Source organism: Aegilops tauschii, chromosome 6, assembly GCF_002575655.3.
Source record: "Aegilops tauschii subsp. strangulata cultivar AL8/78 chromosome 6, Aet v6.0, whole genome shotgun sequence".
In the NCBI taxonomy this organism is placed as follows: Eukaryota; Viridiplantae; Streptophyta; class Magnoliopsida; order Poales; family Poaceae; genus Aegilops; species Aegilops tauschii.
The window spans coordinates 424,111,217-424,132,600 of record NC_053040.3 but is presented as its reverse complement, the minus strand read 5'-3'; positions in this window follow the sequence as shown (position 1 = coordinate 424,132,600).

Genomic DNA, 21,384 nt, shown 5'->3' with positions numbered 1-21,384 from the left:
GCCCTGTGCGTGTGCATGATGTCCAGAAGCTTACAGGTTGTTTGGCCGCCTTGAGTCGATTCATTTCTCGCCTCGGTGAAAAGGCATTGCCTCTTTACCGACTGATGAAGAAGTCTGATAAGTTCGAGTGGACTCCTGAAGCTGATGCAGCATTTGTAGAGCTCAAAGCCCTGCTTTCCACCCAGCCGGTGCTTGCTGCCCCAATCAGCAAAGAGCCTTTACTGCTTTACATTGCAGCCACTAGACAAGTCGTCAGTACAGTACTTACGGTCGAGCGAGAAGAGGAAGGAAAAGCCTATAAAGTTCAGCGCCCAGTATATTATGTTTCTGAAGTTTTGACTCCATCAAAGCAAAGATATCCACATTATTAGAAGCTTGTTTATGGGATTTATATGACCACGAAGAAGGTTGCACATTATTACTCTGACCACTCCATTACAGTCGTCAGCGACGCTCCATTATCAGAGATTCTGAACAACAGAGATACAACTGGTCGAGTGGCAAAGTGGGAGATTGAACTCCTTCCCTTGGATATTAAGTTTGAGGCAAAGAAAGCTATCAACTCCCAAGCAATAGCAGATTTCCTCGCCGAGTGGATCGAACAGCAACTGCCGGCTCAAGTCCACTCGGAGCACTGGACCATGTTCTTTGATGGTTCCAAGATGCTGAATGGTTCCGGTGCTGGGGTGGTACTGGTATCCCCCCGAGGAGACAAGCTCAGATATGTTCTCTAGATTCACTTTGATTCCTCCAATAACGAAGCGGAATATGAAGCACTCTTATATGGGTTACGTATGGCCATCTCACTCGGCGTCCGTCGCCTCATGGTCTACGGCGACTCAGATTTGGTGGTCAATCAAGTGATGAAGGAGTGGGACGTCAGCAGCCCAGCTATGACTGGTTACTGCAACGCAGTGAGGAAGTTGGAAAAGAAGTTTGAGGGGTTAGAGCTCCATCATATACCCCGACTGAAAAATCAAGCAGCCGATGATTTAGCAAAGATAGGTTCCAAGAGGGAAGCCATTCCCGGCGACGTGTTTTTGGAACACATTCATACACCCTCAGTTCAAGAAGATCCTTTCACTAAAGAGCCCCCGCAGCCTAAGAGTGCCACAGATCCGACTGAAGTCGAAGTCCCAGCCGTGGTCAACCTGATCATGGAGGTTTTGGTCATCACTCCCGACTGGACAGTGCCATACATTGCGTATATCCTTAGGAAGGAACTCCCAGAGGATGAAGAAGAGGCTCGATAGGTCGTCCGTCGATCCAAAGCCTTTACTCTGATAAGAGGACAACTGTTCAGGGAAAGCGTAATCGGAGTCAGCCAGAAATGCATAACACCAGAAGAAGGTCGAGTGATCCTCAACGACATCCACTCAGGGACCTGTGGTCACCATGCGTCCTCTCGGACCATTGTGGCCAAAGCATACCGAGCTGGATTTTATTGGCCATGAGTAAATGAAATGGCAAAAGATATAGTCGACAAATGTGAAGGCTGCCAGTTTTACTCCAATATGTCCCACAAGCCTGCGTCAGCCCTGAAGACTATTCCACTTGTCTGGCCCTTTGCTGTTTGGGGATTGGATATGGTTGGACCCCTGAGGACTGGTAGGAGCGGCTTCACTCATGTGCTTGTAGCAGTCGACAAGTTTACCAAATGGATTGAAGCCAAGCCTATCAAGAATCTTGAAGCCAGTACTGCCGTCAGCTTCATTAGAGAATTGACTTTCAGATATGGAGTTCCGCACAGCATCATCACTGACAACGGGTCGAACTTCGATTCTGATGAGTTCAGAGCCTTCTGTGCTTCCCAAGGTACATGAGTCGACTATGCTTCAGTCGCCCACCCCCAGTCGAATGGACAAGCAGAAAGAGCAAATGGCTTGATTCTCAAAGGACTGAAACCCTGACTGATGCGTGATCTCAAGCACTCAGCAGGCGCCTGGGTCGATGAACTTCCATCAGTTCTTTGGGGATTGAGGACAACTCCCAATCGGTCGACTGGCCGAACTCCATTCTTCTTGGTTTATGGAGCTGAAGCTGTTCTACCGAGTGACTTGCTTCACAATGCACCCCGAGTGGATCTCTTCTCTGAAGATGAAGCAGAACAGGCCTAGCAGGACGCGGTCGATCTCCTAGAGGAGGAAAGAGAGATGGCCTTAATCCGGTCGACCATTTATCAGCAAGACTTGCGTCGATTCCACGCCAAAAACGTGAGGGGTCGAGCCTTTCAAGAGGGAGACTTGGTTCTTCGAGTGGATCAGCAGAAAGCACACAAACTCGCCCCTGCTTGGGAAGGTCCCTTCATTGTCACCAGAGTTCTCCACAATGGAGCATACCATCTTTACAATGTCGAGCATCAGAAAGACGAGCCACGGGCTTGGAACGCGGAGCTGCTCCGCCCCTTTTATACTTAAGTACTCATTCGGATGAGATGTAATAAGAAATACCTTTGTAGTTTGTTTACCAAAGACAAGAGCTTTACAGTCTTCCTAAATGGTTGTTGTTACTTTTGTTTACGTCTGAAATCCCCCCAGTGGGTGACTTTGCCGCGAATCCGTTTCGCCTAAGTTTGTAAAATCCTACCGAGTGATGAGCAAGCCTCTCACTCGGGGGCTTAGCCGCGAATCCGTTTCGCCTAAGTTTGAAAAATCCTACCGAGTGATGAGAAAGCCTCTCACTTGGGGGCTTAGCTGCAGTCCAGTACTCGACTAAGTTTGTAAAATCCTACCGAGTGATGAGCAAGCCTCTCACTCGGGGGCTTAGCTGCAGTCCAGTACTCGCCTAAGTTTGTAAAATCCTACCGAGTGATGAGCAAGCCTCTCACTCGGAGGCTTAGCTGCAGTCCAGTACTCGCCTAAGTTTGTAAAATCCTACCGAGTGATGAGCAAGCCTCTCACTCGAAGGCTTAGCTGCAGTCCAGTACTCGCCTAACTTTGCAAAATCCTACCGAGTGATGAGCAAGCCTCTCACTCGGGGGCTTAGCTGCAGTCCAGTACTCGCCTAAGTTTGAAAAATCCTACCGAGTGATGAGCAAGCCTCTCACTCGGGTGCTTAGCTGCAGTCCAGTACTCGCCTAAGTTTGAAAAATCCTACCGAGTGATGAGCAAGCCTCTCACTCGGGGGCTTAGCTGCAGTCCAGTACTCGCCTAAGTTTGAGAAATCCTACCGAGTGATGAGCAAGCCTCTCACTCGGGGGCTTGGCTGCAGTCCAGTTCTCGCCTAAGTTTGAAAAATCCTACCGAGTGGTGAGCAACCCTCCCACTCGGAGGCTTAGCTGCAGTCCAGTACTCGCCTAAGTTTGAAAAATCCTACCGAGTGGTGAGCAACCCTCCCACTCGGGGGCTTAGCTGCAGTCGAGTACTCGCCTAAGTTTGAAAAATCCTACCGAGTGGTGAGCAACCCTCCCACGCGGGGGCTTAGCTGCAGTCCAGTACTCGCCTAAGTTTGAAACCCATCCCTATCCGTAAGGACGATGAGGTGCAGGTCGACTAAAGCCTTCTCCCTCGGAGCTGCGTCACAAGTACAACGTACGCTCCATCCCAGTCCGCAAGGACGACGAGGTGCAGGTCGACTGAAACCTTCTCCTTCGGAGCTGCGCCACAAGTACAACGTGCGCTCCATCCCTATCCGCAAGGACGACGAGGTACAGGTCGACTGAAACCTTCTCCTTCAGAGCTGCGCCACAAGTACAACGTGCGCTTCATCCCTATCCGCAAGGACGACGAGGTGCAGGTCGATTGCAACCTTCTCCTCGGAGCCGCACCATAAGTACAATAGCTGCATCGCAAGTACAAAGATTATTCCAATTGAAAAGCAAATTCCACTCGAAGGCAAACACAAGCATATTCAGAGATAAACCAAGTTCACATAAATCCTAAAGTTCCGGACGACGGATCAAAAGTATTCGAGCATCAAGCCCGAAGAAGTTTAACGATTACACAATCACTCGGCATTCCGAGGCAAATAAAGGTGGAGCATAATGTTTCTCGGTCACGTGTCAGGAGAAGGACTGGCTGGGTCGCAGAAACTGTCAAGGTCTATGCTATCTGCAATGCGAGTGGCGGCGTCAAGGAAAGTGTCCATGAAGGATTGGAAGGTGTGCCTCTTTGTGTTAGCAATCTTGAGCTCTGCAAGCTTGTCTTCTTTGACGTCTTTGCAGTGCACTTGGACCAAGGACAACGCGACATCAGCGCCACAGCGAGCAGATGACTTCTTCCATTCTTGCACTCAGTCAGGTATTTGATTCAGTCGAGCCATCAGAGACTCGAGGTCTTGAGACAGTTCCACCTGAGGCCAGAGTTCACTATCAACCCGAGTCATCGCTGCCTTCAGGCAGGCAAGATAAGCAACCGCGTTGTCCATGCGAGATTCCAGCCGCAGCACATTCATCGCAACATCATCCTTGACTGGACAATTTATGGGATCGAGACCCGTCTCGACCCACCCAGTTTCCGCTTCAAAGTCTTGGCAAAGCTCTGCACAGTTGAGTAAATGGTGAGTCGACGATATGATCAGGCTTGACAGTCGACCGTAATAAGTCAGTCAATCATCAGTACCTTCAAGTTTTAGGACCGGCTTTGCAGCAAGCTGGCCCAGATAAGACTCCAACTCGCCCTTCTTGGCCTTGAGGCTCCCAAGCTCGTCAGTCAGCTTGTCCTTGTCTTTCTTCAGTCGCTCGACCTCCCGATTGGCGACAGAAACAACAGTCTTCAGTTTGGAGTTCTCTTCTTCTAACTTGCCGACTGAAGCAAGCTTCTTGTCAGCAAGCGCCGTTTTCTCTCGCGCTTCCTTCTGTGCAGTAGCAAGATCCAGATCCTTCTTCTCCAAAGCCTGCTTCATTTTCTCTAAAGAAACAACATTCTTCAGACGGGCTTGGAGTTGACGGTTTTCACTACATACATCTGCTCGAGTGGAGTCACTCGGTTCAAAAAATGGAAAGGAAAAGTGCCAGCAGTGAGATAGACAGTTGACGATTGGTTACCTCCCATGGCAGCTACTTCATCACGAGCAGTCTTGAGATTCTTCTTGGCCAATTCTAGATCAAGGTTGAGGCTGATTTGCTGCTTGTTCATTGTAGAAAGTTAAGCCCCAAGATCACAAGATTTCTGTAGTATAAGCCATATCAGTTGACTGAGATAAAAATACATCACAATGATAGCTACTCTAAGACTACCACCGAATCAAACATTCAACGGCAGTCTTGGGGACTACACCCAGTGGGTGCACTTGGCCTGCCCCCACTGGTTTGAATAAACACTCGACATGGTCTACCCAGCGCGAGAAAAAAAGCAGTTCTCAGACCATAGTCGACTGCCCGCAGTCAACCACGGTCTCGGGGACTACACCCAGTGGGTGCACATAGAGTGCCCCCACTGGTTCTGGTGTCATTCCACCTGGCCAGTCCAGACCGAGTGACAAAATTCAGATTCTCAGACCACAGTCGACTGCCCGCAGTCAACTATGGTCTCGGGGACTACACCCAGTGGGTGCACTAAGAGTGCCCCCACTAGTTCAAAGATTCAATTCAAGACGACTCAAAACAGTCACACCCCAGTGGGTGATCGGATGAGAAGTATGATGAATCAGAAATCAACTAACCTGGACATTGGTCTGCAGAGCAGCTCCGGCATTGAAGGCCACCTGACTGGCCTCGTGCACCACTTTCATTTGCCCCATCACAAGGTTCAACTGAAGAAGAGCTTCCTTGGCGGCAGTCGGTGGGTCGTCCGGGGTTTGATACGTAGTGAAAAGCGATGATGGCAGAGCAGTCGGAGCAACCGCTGAGTCTGATGCGTGGAGTTGTATTGGTGCAGCAGAAGTCTGAGCAGCTGATCCTAATGGGCAATCAGTCGACAGCGGGATAGTGAAAGTGACGTTGGTACATGCCGGATCTGTCGATCGCTCGACTGCCGTCCCAGGCATCTCAGCCGACTGAGGAACCTGGGCCTCAGGTGCTTTCCCGCTCAGTTCCTTGTCCCTCGTCCTCCTTCCCCTCAGCAGTACTTCTTCTTCATCGTCCGGGAGCACAACAACGTCCCGTGGGGCTGCAACAAACAGAGAAAGTCAAAGAGATAGCTGACAAACAATCTAGTCGTCCAAATAAATTCAAGTCGGGCAGACTTACTAGCTTTGGAGGTAGCTCCATCGTCGGTTTCCTCGTCGTCTGGGATCTTGTCGATATCCATATTAGTCGCAGCTGTGGCCGGGCTATAAAGGTTCATCATCCACTCGGTCAGTACAAGAGAATCGGTCAGAACAAGAAAATACGGGGAGAACATTTACCCAGAAGCAACAGGAACGTCCATCTTGATTCTAGGCATGGTTTTCCGAGCCTTCGAAGGATTGATCTTGGGCTGCTTGGTGACCTTCTCAGCCAATTCTGGAGTCGAAGACCGAGCGCGCTTTTGAGATGGAGCGCTCGAGGCCACAGCCTTGCCGCGCCTGCCCGCGGGATCATGGTGATGCTTGGATCGACGTTCGGAACGAGGTGGTGAGTCGGCTACCTCCTCGCCGTCCGACTCATCGCTCTCATCTTCATCATCGTCGGCTGGTGACTCCCACTCGCCGCTCTCCTCTGCGCTGTCCTCGCCTTCTTGGTCCTGCTCCAGAGCTTGTTCGCCATTGGGCATTGAGTACATCTCTGTATAAATCTACAAAACAAGGAGCCGAGTGGAAATCAGTCGGATCAACAAACAGTCAGAAAACACATCCAAATTCAATCAGTTGTAGTGGCCAAACCTTGTCTGGCTGGTTGCTGTCGCTGAAAGGATTGACTCTCCTGGCGCCCCTGGGGTTGTCCTTGTTCCCGTTGATGCCCCTCAGCCACTGGGCCACTGTTTTGGCCGCCACCTCCTCCGGATGAACCCGAGCGGTATCACCAGCCCTGGAGTACATCCACATGGAGTGGTCACGAGCTTGGAGTGGTTGAATGCGCCGACTGAGGAACACCTCCAGCAGATCCATGCCGGTGACACCTTGGTTGATCAGTTGAACTACTCTCTCGACCAGCATGCCCGTATCCGCCTTCTCCGCGGTGGTCACTTTCAACGAAGATGGAGTTTGAACACGATAAAAAGAGAAAGGGGAAGTCCAGTCAACTGGCCTGGGGTCGCGATATCCTGGCAATAGAACCAGGTCGACTGCCAGCCCCTGACCGACTCAGGAAGAGTCATCGAAGGGTAGGAACTCCTCTTCCTCTTCTGAATACCCAGACCCCCACACATCTGGATAACATGGGTTTTCCCGTCGTTCGAGTTCGCTTTCTTCACTGTTTGGGAGCGGATGGTGAAAATGTGTTTTAAAAGACCCCAGTGCTAGTGCGGTCGACACCCCAGAAAATTCTCGCACATGGACACGAATGTGGCAAGGTACGTGATGGTGTTGGGAGTGAAATGATGGAGTTGAGCCCCGAAGAAATTCAAGAAACCTCGAAAGAAGGGGTGTGGAGGAAGCGAGAAGCCGGGGTCGACATGAGTGGCGAGCAGAACACACTCACCCGGTCGCGGCTGTGGCTCTGTTTCCCCCTCCGGCAGCCGCACGGACTCATGGACGATCAGCCCTAACTCGGCCATATCGTCCAAGTCTTCCTGCCGAAGTGAGGATCGGATCCAATCTCCCTGGATCCAACCCGACGGCAGCCCTGAGCGCGATGAAGATCCCCGATTCATCTTCATGCTTTTCGCCGCCCCCGTCGCCTTCTTCGCGCATTCCAGCGCCGCCGTTTTCTCCTTCCCCATGGCGGCGGAGCGGTGGTGTCGAGAGTGGAGAAGCCGAACGAGGTAAAGGAGCAAGAGGAAGAAGAGGAGAATGGGCACGCACACTGCGGACGCCTCGGCCTTGCCGCTTTTAAAGGCCTACTTCCGAGAGGCTGATGCGTGGGCCCGGACGATCCTGTCAAGTCCCTTAACAGTCGCACACAGGATACGTGGCGAAAAAGGTGGCGCGGAAATTGAAACGTCCTATTTTATCTACTTCGCTTACCACGGCGCGCTCCGCCTAGCGCGCTTCCACCAAAATTTCGAATCCCGCGAAATCCGGGATCCTCTACAACCGATCACGCCAAAGATTCCATGTCAAGGATAACACTCGACGGATGACGTTATAAAAACCAGTCGGCCATTTCTGTATCGACAAGGCAACTGAAACGAAGTCGATGTTCCAACGACTGGCATCCATTTGAAGATGACAGCAAGAGTCAAAGCAAGGTCAACTGCAACCTTCTTTTCACTCGGGCCTCAATCCATTCAGGGGCTAATGATGAGGACATAGACCTGAGGTAGGGTAATAGGCTTGACCTATACGTCCTACCTAAGGCCCTTGTCCTAGAAGCAAAGAGGCTAAAAAATAAATAGAGGGGACCCAACAAAGATGTCGAGTGCAATCCACTCGACCTACCATTCACTCGGAGACCCCCCCCCTTTTATTCAGGTCACTCGACCACTAAACCACTCGACGTGCAGGAGACCTAAAGCCACTCCGGGCAGCAACGGTCGGGCATTTACCCTTAGACTTAATAGTCATTTATAGCACTTTACTACAGACGTTACCTGTAACGCTCCTTCTTTATGAACATTGAACCCTGTGTAACGGAGGGGAGCTGGGGTCCTGGCGCACTCTATATAAGCCACCCCCTCCTCTGGGACAAGGGTTCACACCCCCTGTAACACACACACATATAATTCAGTCGACCGCCTCCGGGCTCTGAGACATAGGGTTGTTACTTCCTCCGAGAAGGGCCTGAACTCGTAAAACTCGTGCGTACAACTTCTCCATAGCTAGGATCTTGCCTCTACATCCCTACCCCCCATTCTACTATCAGACTTAGATAAATTGATAGCACTGCGTCCTCTTGATCCGTAGATGGACCAAGGAGGTGCCTTGTTTGCCTCAATGTGACGTCGAACATCGTGAGGGTCTAGGTAGTCCATGGGGTCCCTGCCATAACGTTGTGGAGCCAGCCAAGTGTTGACATTTACCCGCATTGGCCTATCCTGACCTCTAGGGGGTCGGTTAGGCTCATTGGCAGCTAGCTCTTCCTCGAACTTTGGCAGCAGATGCCTTCATGGGTACGATTTCAGTGCACTACAGCGTCGATCTTCGAGATCTTGTTTGGCCGAGTGTACTTCGACCCACTTTTCGTTCAGTGCATCTGTGTTATCCTGCAGCTGCTGCTGCTTGCATTTCATGCTCCGAGCAGTGGCGACGAGGCAACGTCGAAAGCGCTCTTGTTTGAAAGGGCCTTCGGGGACGATGTAGTCCTCGGTACCGAGCCTCTAGTCTTCCGCAGACTTCGGCATGTAATTGTCGTCGCCCCCTTTGAAGAGGTCGCCCTGCATCGGGGAGGCTTGAAAGTCCTCCTCAGGGTTATCGGCATCCCCGGCTGCTGCGTCGCCATCTTCGGCGGTAATGTTATTGCCGTTGGGTTCGCCATTGTTGCTCCTTCTGCATATGCGTCGACGCCTTGGGGGGGGGGGTCTGGGAGTGTCAACCATGTAGACATCTGCTAGTGTTTACGAGAGGCAAGGTGTTTTCTCTGGGCCATCGACATCTTCATCCATGTCCGAGGCCTCGCTGTAGTCCAACACGTCGGTTAAGTCATCGACCGTGGCGACTAGCTGGGTGGTGGGTGGAATGTAAATTTCCCGATCATCGGCCTTAGGTCCAATCTGATCATAAACCAAACTCTTGCCGTCCGAGATAGACATGCTCTGGATACGGTCAAGGATCTCATTGAGGTGGGTAGCTCTTTGGAATTTATTGCTTGGCTATAAGCGGGGCTGACTCGAAGTGTGCCCGGCATATTGCTTGAGGTGTTTTCGGCGTGGAGGGGATCCGGGAGTGATGCTAGATCCTGCGCCATGGTCGGCTCTAAGCCTGGCGTAGCTTCAGAGGTGGAGGCTGATACGTCTCCAACGTATCTATAATTTTTATTGTTCCATGCTATCATATTATCTATTTTGGATGTTTTATATGCATTAATATGCTATTTTAATTATTTTTGGGACTAACCTATTAACCTAGAGCCCAGTGCCAGTTTTTGTTTTTCCTTGTTTTTGAGCTTCACAGAAAAGGAATACTAAACGGAGTCCAAACGGAATAAAACTTCACGATGATTTTTCTTGGACCAGAAGACACCCAGGAGACTTGGAGTTCAAGTCAGAAGAGCCACGAGGCGGCGGCAAGGGTGGAGGGCGCGCCCTAGGGGGTGGGCGCGCCCCCTACCTTGTGGGCCCCTCGGTGACTCCCTGACCTAGATGTTCCTCCTATATATTCACATATATTGCAAAACCCTCAGAAGCATCCACGAAAACACTTTTCCACCGTTGCAACCTTCTGTTCCCGTGAGATCCCCTCTTGGGGCCTTTTCCGGCATCCTGCCGGAGGGGGATTCGATCACGGAGGGCATGTACATCAACTCTATTGCCCTTCCAATGAAGCGTGAGTAGTTTACCATAGACCTATGGGTCCATAGCTAGTAGCTATATGGCTTCTTCTCTCTCTTTGATCCTCAATACCATGTTCTCCTTGATGTTCTTGGAGATCTATCCGATGTAATCTTCTTTTGCGGTGTGTTTGTCGAGATCCGATGAAATGTGGATTTATGTTTAGCTTATCTATGAATATTATTTGAATCTTATCTGAATTCTTATATGCATGATTTGGTATCTTTGTATTTCTCTTTGAATTATCAGTTTGGTTTGGCCAACTAGATTGGTTTTTCTTGCAATGGGAGAGGTGCTTAGCTTTGGGTTCAATCTTGCGTGATTTCACCCAGTGACAAAGTACGAGTAGGGAGAAACGTATTGCATTGTTGCCATCGAGGATAAAAAGAAGGAGTTTTCATCATATTGCTTGGGTTAATTCCTCTACATCATGTCATCTTACTTAAGGCGTTACTCCGTTCTTTATGAACTTAATACTCTAGATGCATGCTGGATAGCGGTCGATGTGTGGAGTAATAGTAGTAGATGCACTCGGGAGCTCGCTACAAAAAAAAAGACATATCCGTGACATTTTGGGCCGAACGAATTTTTTTCTGTCATGCTTATGACACTTCTATGACGATAATTGCGACAAAATCCGGTATCATCATAGATGTGGTGGGCTCCTACTTCTATGACAAAAAAATATGACAGAAAATGGGCTTTTCGTCCTCGGCGGGCCGGAGACGCAGCTGCATGACATTCTTTCGGCCGGCCATGACGGAAAAAATCATGGTAGAAGCGAGGGAGAGGAAATATCGCGGAGTTCCCGGTTATGGTGGGTGGTCGGGGCCGAGCGATGCACTGTGGTTTGCGCGTTTCTCTCATGTATGCGCGTGTGTGCAAGGCGTTGGCTAACTGAACCCGGAGCGATCGCACATTACTGAACCTGAGAGATCGATCCATTCGCTGTTAACTGAACCAGAGCGATTCACACGCTGCTGACTGAACCCGAGCAATTCCTTCGATGCTGCTGCTAACTGAACCCGACCGATCGATCACTGCCGCTGCTTACTGAAGCCGATCGAGCCCCCGTCTGAGACGTAGCCAGCCGGTGTTGGGTTGCTCTCGATGAACAGTGATCGTTGCTACCGTGCACGCGGTACATAGAACGAGTCGAGACGTGGTGAGTCGAGCCGCTTGGTTGGCTGTTGATGAACAGTTCCCGGTGGGGGTTGGATGAACAGCACCCCGTGCTAGTAGGCGATTGCCATTGGATGAACAGGACCCCGAGGAGGCCGCCACACCCCAGCCGGTTAGGGGTGGATGAACAGGACCCCGTGGAGGCTGGATGAACAGTAGCCCGTGGAGGGTGGAGGAGGTCGATGGTGGATGAAGAGTAGCCCGTGGAGGCTGGAGCGAGGCGGTAGACGGTGGATAAACAGGACCCCGTTTTGACCGTAGGCGCTCCAACACAAGTCCGTTTCCTCCGTTTTGCGGAAAGCCACACCCCTCCCGATCAACCGGACCCTGTTTCGACCGTAGGCACTCGAACACAAGTCCGCTTCCTCGGTTTTGCGGTACGCCAGACCCCTCCTAATGAACAGGATCCCATTTCGACCGTGGCCGGTCAAACAGAAGACTGTTTCCTCCGTTCTGCGGTATGCCAGACCCCGTTTCGGCTGTTCCGTCCAAGCCGGTTGGCTCCCATTGAACATGGCGCATTTCGACCCAGTCGGTTGCCTGCCGATGAACAGGATGCTCACTAGTACGCGTCGGTGCTATACAAACGGTTTTTAACCCCTTTCCGCGATGGCATTTGGAACCGTCGCCTGGTGAGTGACAGTGATAGGGGGGTCCTTCCCACACGACCTAGAAACCGTCGGGGATAGGGAGCCTTGATGCATACATTTGTCCCTACATAACTGTTTCCGATATCTCGAATATCCCAAATGCTTCATCCTTGCTACTCGTTTGTGCTCGCATTGCCATCGCAGTCGGAGTTTTGTGGTTTTACCTAAAACCAGGCAGATTCCAGGCACGGGAGTTTTCCACGCAGATTCCACGCACGGGAGTTTTACGATGCCTGGCACATCACAAGCAGTTCATAAACCGTGTATGATAGGTAGAAAATCACACACATTTAGTTTTCCCGCACCGTATGCGATAGTGTCTGACATCACACACGCTTTGCAAATGGCAATTGTGTGCATTGTTACACACGTTTCCTTTCCGTGAACCGTGTCAGATTATGATGTATATCGCACACGCTATGCTTTATTAACCGTGTGCACCGTAATGACCCGCACATCGTAATTTCGCCCTAATTTAATTGCTGCTATTTAAAATTGTACCTAATTTAAACTTGAAAGTAGACTTTAGCTTTATTCATATCCATCAGGTTCAAACAACCAATGCATTATTCGATTCACACGTACATATGTTTAAGAATTACATAAGCACCAAATAACGAATGATGAACCAGGGTTCTATACTTGTAGTATTATAGATGGTAAAGAGGCGACAGACATTCCGGTTGCTAAACAAGGTGAAGCGGAATGGACCTATTGTGCTCTCCTGGATGCAGAAGGCATGCAGGACTTTAGTCCAACCCCTTGTGATGGACGGCCGCCAATCATGTAATTTGAGAGGTAATCTTGAGTAAACTGCTCCAGGATCCACTGCAAAAGAAAAAATATTCAGACATTGTCATCTAACACAACTCATTACGGGCAGTAAAAAGAAGGCTACAGGGTTCTTACTTATCATCCTGCAGTTCATGAATATCTCATTGCCCCAGAAAGGGTCGAAGTGTGGAACTTTGGCAATGATATATGTACCTAAAGGCACAAAGTTAATATTAGAAGCTAAACAACAATTGAAAAATGATGTAGTACAACACTCCCTCCATCCCATTATATAAGATTTTATTACATGTATATCTACACATCATCAGAACATTAAGGTAACACTCTTCCTTGTTGCTATGTAGCCTGGGATTGCATATTTAGTCATTCAGTACAATGTATGTTGCTATGTAGCCTCAGATATATTAAATATGGCCCTAGTTAACCTACTGATAAATGGGTTACAGATATATTCAGTGAAATGTCCGATTCGATGATTAATCCCTTATCTGCCCCAGGCTAAATGGTACCAGCTACCGATATCCTGAACAGTGAGTACATATAAACAATGCGATGAAACTAACCTCGATGGAAAACAACGCTGTTCTCAATCTTGTCCTGCATGAGTACATATAAAGGCGTGTTAAGCACAACAGGCTAAACATCAACCAAATATATCCATGGTAGACGACATAATCTACAAATGATAGCTTCAGTGTGCAGGCTTAAGCATGCTAGTTAAGCAAAACAAGAAGTGGAAAGGTGTGTTAACTGCATCAGGCATAACATTTTAAAACAAGCAAATAGTCATTCAAACTGGTATTGTGCAGGTCTAAAGTACACTAGTTATTGTTAAAAAAACAAAAAGGCATGTTAACTGCAATATCCTTAACAGCAACCAAATATCATAATTCATAGTGGTATTGCTGAAACTATTATTGATGAAATTGAACTGCACGGCAAATAGTTGCACATATAGAGTATCACATTGTGAAGAACTGAAATAAACAAGTCATAAGGCCATCTCTAGCCGATCCTTTCAAAGATAAAGGACTAAAACCCTTAGTGGATATATATATATACTCCAGCACTGTTTGGCCTTTTCTAGTCGATCCCCTAAACATAACGTTGTAAGCTTCAATTTGATCAAGTTCAAAGCAGGTTCAACCGAAAATAGCATGCATTCAAACATAAACGTAGATAGTTTTGCATAACCGAACATAAAACATAAATTTAAACTAAGCTAAACTACTTTCGATCGAAGTAGAGGTCGAGCCAATCCTTCCTCGTCATGTACGGAGTGCCGCGAGCCGGGCCCAGGCAGGTGCCATCGTCGGGGTCATTGGGGAAGGCACTCCTCCACTCATTGAGGTCGATCTCCTCATCCTCGGGGCCCACCTCAACGCCCTCCGTGCCGCCGTCGCCGCCGCCTTCGACCTCATCATCGGAGGAGAGTGATAACCTCGCCGCCCTCCATGCCGCCGTCCTCGCCGCCTTCGACCTCGTCATCGGAGGAGAGCTCGATAACCTTGCCGCCCTCCGCGCCGGCAAAGATTGCCCGCTCCGCGCCCACGAGCTCCGGGTACTGCCGGTGGAGCTCTTGCATGTAGGCCTCGTCGGCGGCCTCGGCCTCGAGGCGCTCCCATGCCCCGCAGTCCTCCCACGACATAGCCGAGCTCACCACCCTGGCTCCGGCGGAACGAGGTCGACCGGATGTGTGCTGAAGAGGAAATTGAGCCTAGCCGCCACGCCGTGGTAGCGGACCTGCCAGCGGTCATACCCCATGGCCGCGAGCTCGGCCGTGTGGAAGCTACCAAGCCACCGGTGGGTGTGGGTCTCCCGATCTGTAATCTCGGCAACCCACGTCCCCCACTGCTACTGCCGGACCCCGAGGTACGACCTCGTCGGCTGCCGGGTCCGAGGGAGGACAGGGAAGTCCTCGAACCGGCATAGGGGTGCGGCGGCGGGCGGATCGGGGGACCGGCGACGGCGGATCGAGCCCGCGGAGGACGACGGGGACACCTCGGCGGCCACCTCGCCGCCATTGGTAGAAAAGGCCGCGATAAACCTATTTTTGGCCATTGGCTCCTCGAGCTCCCCGGCACACTACAGAGGTTGAGGATGGAGGCGTCGGCGATGGCGGCGACCTACCAATGGTTTCGAGGGTTGTGGGTGTCTGTGTGAGCGAAGGTTTTGGGGAGTATGTGGTGTGTGTCGAGGGGGCAGGGGTGGGGGCAAGGTGGTGTTTGAGGAAATACTGCGGCAACTGAAAATTTTACTAGGCGGGAGTAACAAGGCGGGGCTACTGAAAATTTGGATCAAGGGCGAGCAGATATTTTTGAGATTGCGAGGGATGCAGAGGCGGGAGTAAAATACTGGGTCTCTTGAATATTTGAATCAAGGGAATGAAGCAGAGCGGGACTAAAAGACATCACAGACGGTCCGCACATACTAATCGTGTGCTATCAAACATTAAAACCTTCCAGGCGGTAGATATTTTCGAGATTACGAGGCAGTAATATTTTCGAGATTGCGAGGGATGCAGAGGCGGGAGTATCTAGGGAGCGAGCTAGTGTGCTTGACACGCCGGCTGTGGACTGTAGCCGACTCACCTTCTCGCGTAAGCCATAGGCATACTATACACCGACGGTGCTCCAGGATATTTTGTACTACATCTCACACGGTTGGTGATAATAAGTTGTGTGGGATCTACTTGATTTTTCTTCTTGATTTGAATTACATAATGGGGTCACAGCGGTAATGGACGGTGTTTGAATTGCTAGACCTTTTATCTGCAATGAATATGCAACTATATGTGCGTCGTAAAAGAATTGGAATTATTCAGGGTTCGTTTGGACATTTTATACATTAAACTGGTTTTCTAGCCATTTCAGGTGCACAATTGAAAATTAAACTACATGCACATGCTCCAGTGCATATAAATTGGTTGAAAAATCAAATCTGTGTCCTTGGGTGCATGCTTAGGTCCCATGCAAGAAATGGGAATGAAGTTCAAACACCAGGGCACTGTTGATTGCCGGCAAAACGCTGAGATATCTGAAATTCATGAAACTTGGCATGCTATCATGGAGCGGTAGCAACATGCCGTGGTAAATTTTTTGTCCCATTTGGGGTAGGTTTGGGTATAGGCTTCTCACAAACCAGAGCTTCTCACAACAAGCGTGATGGTTTCGGTAGGGAACGTGCCACCTTTGGGGACGAAACGATATCCGTTGCCTCTTATTTCTTTCAATAATTTTCTAGTGTCAACATAGGACAACAGGAGTGTTGTGTTTAATTTTGGAGTTTTTGGGGTTCGTTTGGCCTTTTTTATACATTAATTGAGTTTCTGGGCATTTAACGTGCATAATTCAAATTTTAACTACAAGCACATGCTCCAGTGCATATAAATTGGTTGAAAAATAAAATCTGTGTCCTTGGGTGCATGCTTAGGTCCCATGTAAGAAATGGGGATGAAATTCAAACACCAGGGCACTGTTGATTGCCAGCAAATAGTTGAGATACCTGGTTTTTAAATTCTAGTAAATCCAAAACTCGTCTGAAATTCATGAAACTTTGCAAACTATCATGGAGCGGCATCAACATGCCGTGGTAAATTTTTTGTCCCATTTGGGGCAGATTTGGGTATAAGCTTCTCACAAACAAGAGCTTCTCACAACAAGCGTGGTGGTTTCGGTAGGGAATGTGCCACCTTTTGGGACGAAACGATATCCGTTGTCTCTTATTGCTTTCAAAAAAAATTCTAGTATCAGCATAGAACAACAAGAGTGTTGCGTTTAATTTTGGAATTTTTTGAGGTTAGTTTGGCTTTTTTATACATTAACTGGGTTTTTAGGCATTTTATGTGCATAATTCAAATTTTAAATACATGCACATGCTCCAATGCATATAAATTGGTTGAAAAATCAAATATGTGTCCTTGGGTAGATGCTTAGGTCCCATGCAAGAAATGGGAATGAAATTCAAACACCAGGGCACTGTTGATTGCCGGCAAAATGTTGAGATACCTGGTTTTTGAATTCTAGTAAATCCAAAACTCGTCTGAAATTCATGAAACTTGGCATGCTATCATGGAGCGGCATCAACATGTCGTGGAAAAAATTTGTCCCATTTGGGGCAGGTTTCGGTATAAGCTTCTCACAAACCAGAGCTTCTCACAACAAGCGTGATGGTTTCGGTAGGGAACGTGCCACCTTTAGGGACAAAACAATATCCGTTGCCTCTTATTGCTTTCTAAAAATTTCTAGTGTCAACATAGAACAACAGGAGTGTTGTGTTTAATTTTGGAATTTTTCGGGGTTCGTTTGGCCTTTTTATACATTAACTGGGTTTTCTAGTCATTTTATGTGCATAATTGAAATTTGAAATACATGCACATGCTCCAGTGCATATAAATTGGTTGAAAAATAAAATCTGTGTCCTTGGGTGCATGCTTAGGTCCCATGCATGAAATGGGAATGAATTTCAAACACCAGGGCACTGTTGATTGCCGGCAAAACGTTGAGATGCCTGGTTTTTAAATTCTAGTAAATCCAAAACTCGTCTAAAATTCATGAAACTTGGCATTCTATCATGGAGCGGCATCAACATGCCGTGGTAAATTTTTTGCCCCATTTGGGGCAGGTTTGGGTATAAGCTTCTCACAAACCAGAGCTTCTCACAACAAGCGTGATGGTTTCGGTAGGGAACGTGTCACCTTTGGGGACGAAACGATATCCGTTGCCCCTTATTGCTTTCAATAATTTTCTAGTGTCAACATAGGACAACAGGAGTGTTGTGTTTAAATTTGTAGTTTTTCGGGGTTCGTTTGGCCTTTTTTATACATTAATTGAGTTTCTGGGAATGTGCATAATTCAAATTTGAACTACAAGCACATGCTCCAGTGCACCTAAGTTGGTTGAAAAATCACATGTGTGTCCTTGGGTGAATTTCTAGGTCCCATGCAAGAAATGGGAATGAAATTCAAACACCAGGGCACTGTTGATTGCCGGCAATAGTTGAGATACATGGTTTTTAAATTCTAGTAAATCCAAAACTCGTCTGAAATTCATGAAACTTGGCATGCTATCATGGAGCGGCATCAACATGCCGTGGTAAATATTTTGTCCCACCAGAGCTTCTCACAACAAGCGTGATGGTTTAGGTAGGGAACGTGCCACCTTTGGGGACGAAATGATATCCGTTGCCTCTTTTGGTTTCAAAAAAATTCTAGTGTCAACGTAGAACAACTGGAGTGTTGTGTTTATATTTGGAATTTTTCGGGGTTCATTTGGCCTTTTTTATACATTAATTGAGTTTCTGGGCATTTAATGTGCATAATCAAATTTGAACTACAAGCACATGCTCCGGTGCACCAAAGTTGGTTGAAAAATCACATGTGTTTCCTTGGGTGAATTTCTAGGTCCCATGCAAGAAATGGGAATGAAATTCAAACATCTGGGTGTCGTGGCTCGGCCGGAAAGATTGAGAAACTTGGTTTTTTAATTCCTGTAAATCCAAAACACGCCTGAAAGGCATGAAACTTGGCATGGTGTCATGACATGGCACCAACATGTTGTGGTAATATTTTTGTCCGATTTGCGAAGGCGCACACATTAACAATCAACAAAGTCATTTTGGAACAAGTGTTGTCATGTTAAAAATCGAAAACACAAGTATTATTGAAACCGTGGGCGTTCTACTTACCAATTACGTGCCGCCACGCGTCCCCTTTTTTATTGGCTAGGAGGTGCCGTGCAGGGTAGCTATTTGAGTACGGGAGGCGTGCGATCAGACCCCTACGCGTGCTCATCGGGATGAGAGCCCTTTGACCTCTACCCGCCGCGCACCTCCCTCCCAACATCTCCATTAATGGCGCCCGAGCCCCTGTTCTACGGCGTGGCTATATGTCTCACTGGACCGAGATTTAACAGAGAAAAATGAAAATCTGAAAACAAAATTTTGCACGGATCTTGATGTAAGATCCGACGGACCTATATAAGATCGACTGCGACTTATAGCAAGCATGATGAATATAAGGACGATTACAATGGATAATAATTGTCTTACATATTTAGGAACATAATTAAAAAAAGCCACATGCGGCAATGCCCGAAATACACAAGGGCAAAAGAAGATGGAAGACAACGATCTGGCTCGCTAACCTCTACTTTCTTGATGCATTGCTGCAGGCTGCGGGAACTAGTCTCTGCGGCGAGCGGCGATGTGCTCTTTCTTGTCCTCAAGATGCTGCTTGAGAGCATCCACGGATTCCTCCACCGGCCTTCTGCGCTCGATGCGCAACATGGTATTCTCATCCATAAGTTTCTCGACGATGACGCCGGTCCTCTTCAACAAGGCAGTGGTCTCCTCCTGCTGCTCCGCACTTCCGACGATGTTCGCACTCAGCAGGTCGCGCTCGGCCCGGAGCTTGGCATTGCTCTCATTTAGTGGCCGGATGACACCGGTAGCCCGTTCGAAAGAGGCTTTCATGTCGTCCTGCAACCTCGCCCAGCCAGAGATCTGATCCATCTGGCTATGGATGATCGCATGCATGCACCTGTAAGAGTCCTCGCCTGCCGGCGAGACATTTTACCAGGCCGCCACCGTGTGGGAGGACATCTCTACTGCATTCGCGGCGCGGTGGGACATCTCTTCTGCTTCCGCGGCACGGCCAGACCAGTCTGTTGCATCGACGGCACGGCGGGACCTCTGTGCTGCTACGGCCGCGCGGCGGGACATGCCGGTTGCGTTCGCGGCGAGGCATGACATCTCTCGTGCTTCCGCTTCCATGCTCGCATATCCCTGGTAGCAATCTCTCGACCCAGAACTCATGCTGGCCCTGGCAGACGCAAGGGAACGATGATGAATCACTTGTTTGTTTTTGTGGATGAGGAGTTGAGGAGGAATGTGCAGTCATCTTGGAGTAGTAGTATTTATAACCGAGTACTAATACACTCCTAAGTGGAAAACCATTTAGGTTTTGATCGGTGTGAACAGGTTTGCAATTTGGAATGTGACGAGACGCAGGCTCAAAATTTACTGACGGTTATAAGTACGGCACTATTCCCGGAAGGCATAACGTGGGCACGTATGCCTTCTCAGCCACGTACGTGGCGTTTGCACCATAGGGTGCACCGCAATAGGCAATGTCAGCACACGTCTTGTTCCAACAACCGTGCGCGCTCGTTATTACCATCGCGCACACTTCTTTTAATTAGAATGTGTGTGCTCGTCTAACGCACACACGTTGATCTATCTAACTGTTTTAGTTTGTTGTGGCTAATCGCAAACAGTTCATCTGTGTGAAGTGTATGCCATCAATCGCAAACACTTTGATCTGGCTGACCCGTTTCTATTATGTTGCCTAATCGCAAACAGTTAATCCTTCTGAAGTGTATGCCCTCAATCACACATACCTTTATCTAGCTGCCCGTTTCTATTGTTCCTCCTCATCACAAACAGTTCATTCGAGTGAACTGTATGTTGTATATCGCACACACCTTGGTCTGGCTGCCCGTTTCTTTTGTTCCTCCTTATCGCAAATAGTTCATTGAACTGAACCATATGCCCTGCATCGCACATGCAACTAACATCTGAACCGTGTTTGATGGCTCTGCCATCGCAATTGTTTTGCACCTTTTTTGACGGTTCTTTTGCACCACCGTTTGCGATTATTGCATCACACACAGTTTCGTTGAAGGGTCTTTGATCGTAGTGTCGCGTTAGCAGCATCCTGCAGTAGTGGCTATTTCTCCGTTCTGACCCAGCTGGCTCGCTGCCAGATGAACAGGACGCCGTTGCTACCGTCCGTTACCTCTCCATGTACACAAGCCTTGGACGTCCATATATATGCGCGAGTACGCGCTCGAGACCCCGCCCATATGTATGTACGTGGACGTATTTTTTCCCTGTGGCTGCACGTACGTGTACATGACTTAGACGGGACTGCGTGAACCGCTATGCAGGGTGCTCTACAACAACACGTGCCGCTACTCACTCGGCCACGGTTCATACTTGCAGAGAGACCGATCGACCAATATGTACGTACACGTTCGCGACCAGATAGACAACGCTACGTACGCTTTGACCGGGTGGGTCCCAGCGGTCAGGGAGGATAAGGACGCACTTCCTTGCGTGCGAAGATATAGCTGGTCGGTCCCAGCTGTCAGGGGGAGGAATCGTTTTTATTTTGCGAGTAATAAGTAGGCACTTCCTTGTGTTCGAAGATGTAGCTGGTGGGTCCAGCTGTCAGCCTCACCGCCTAAAGTTCTCTTCCGATGGATGTCCTTCGTTGACCACGTTGACCACACCGCGCCGAGAGCACCAAGGCG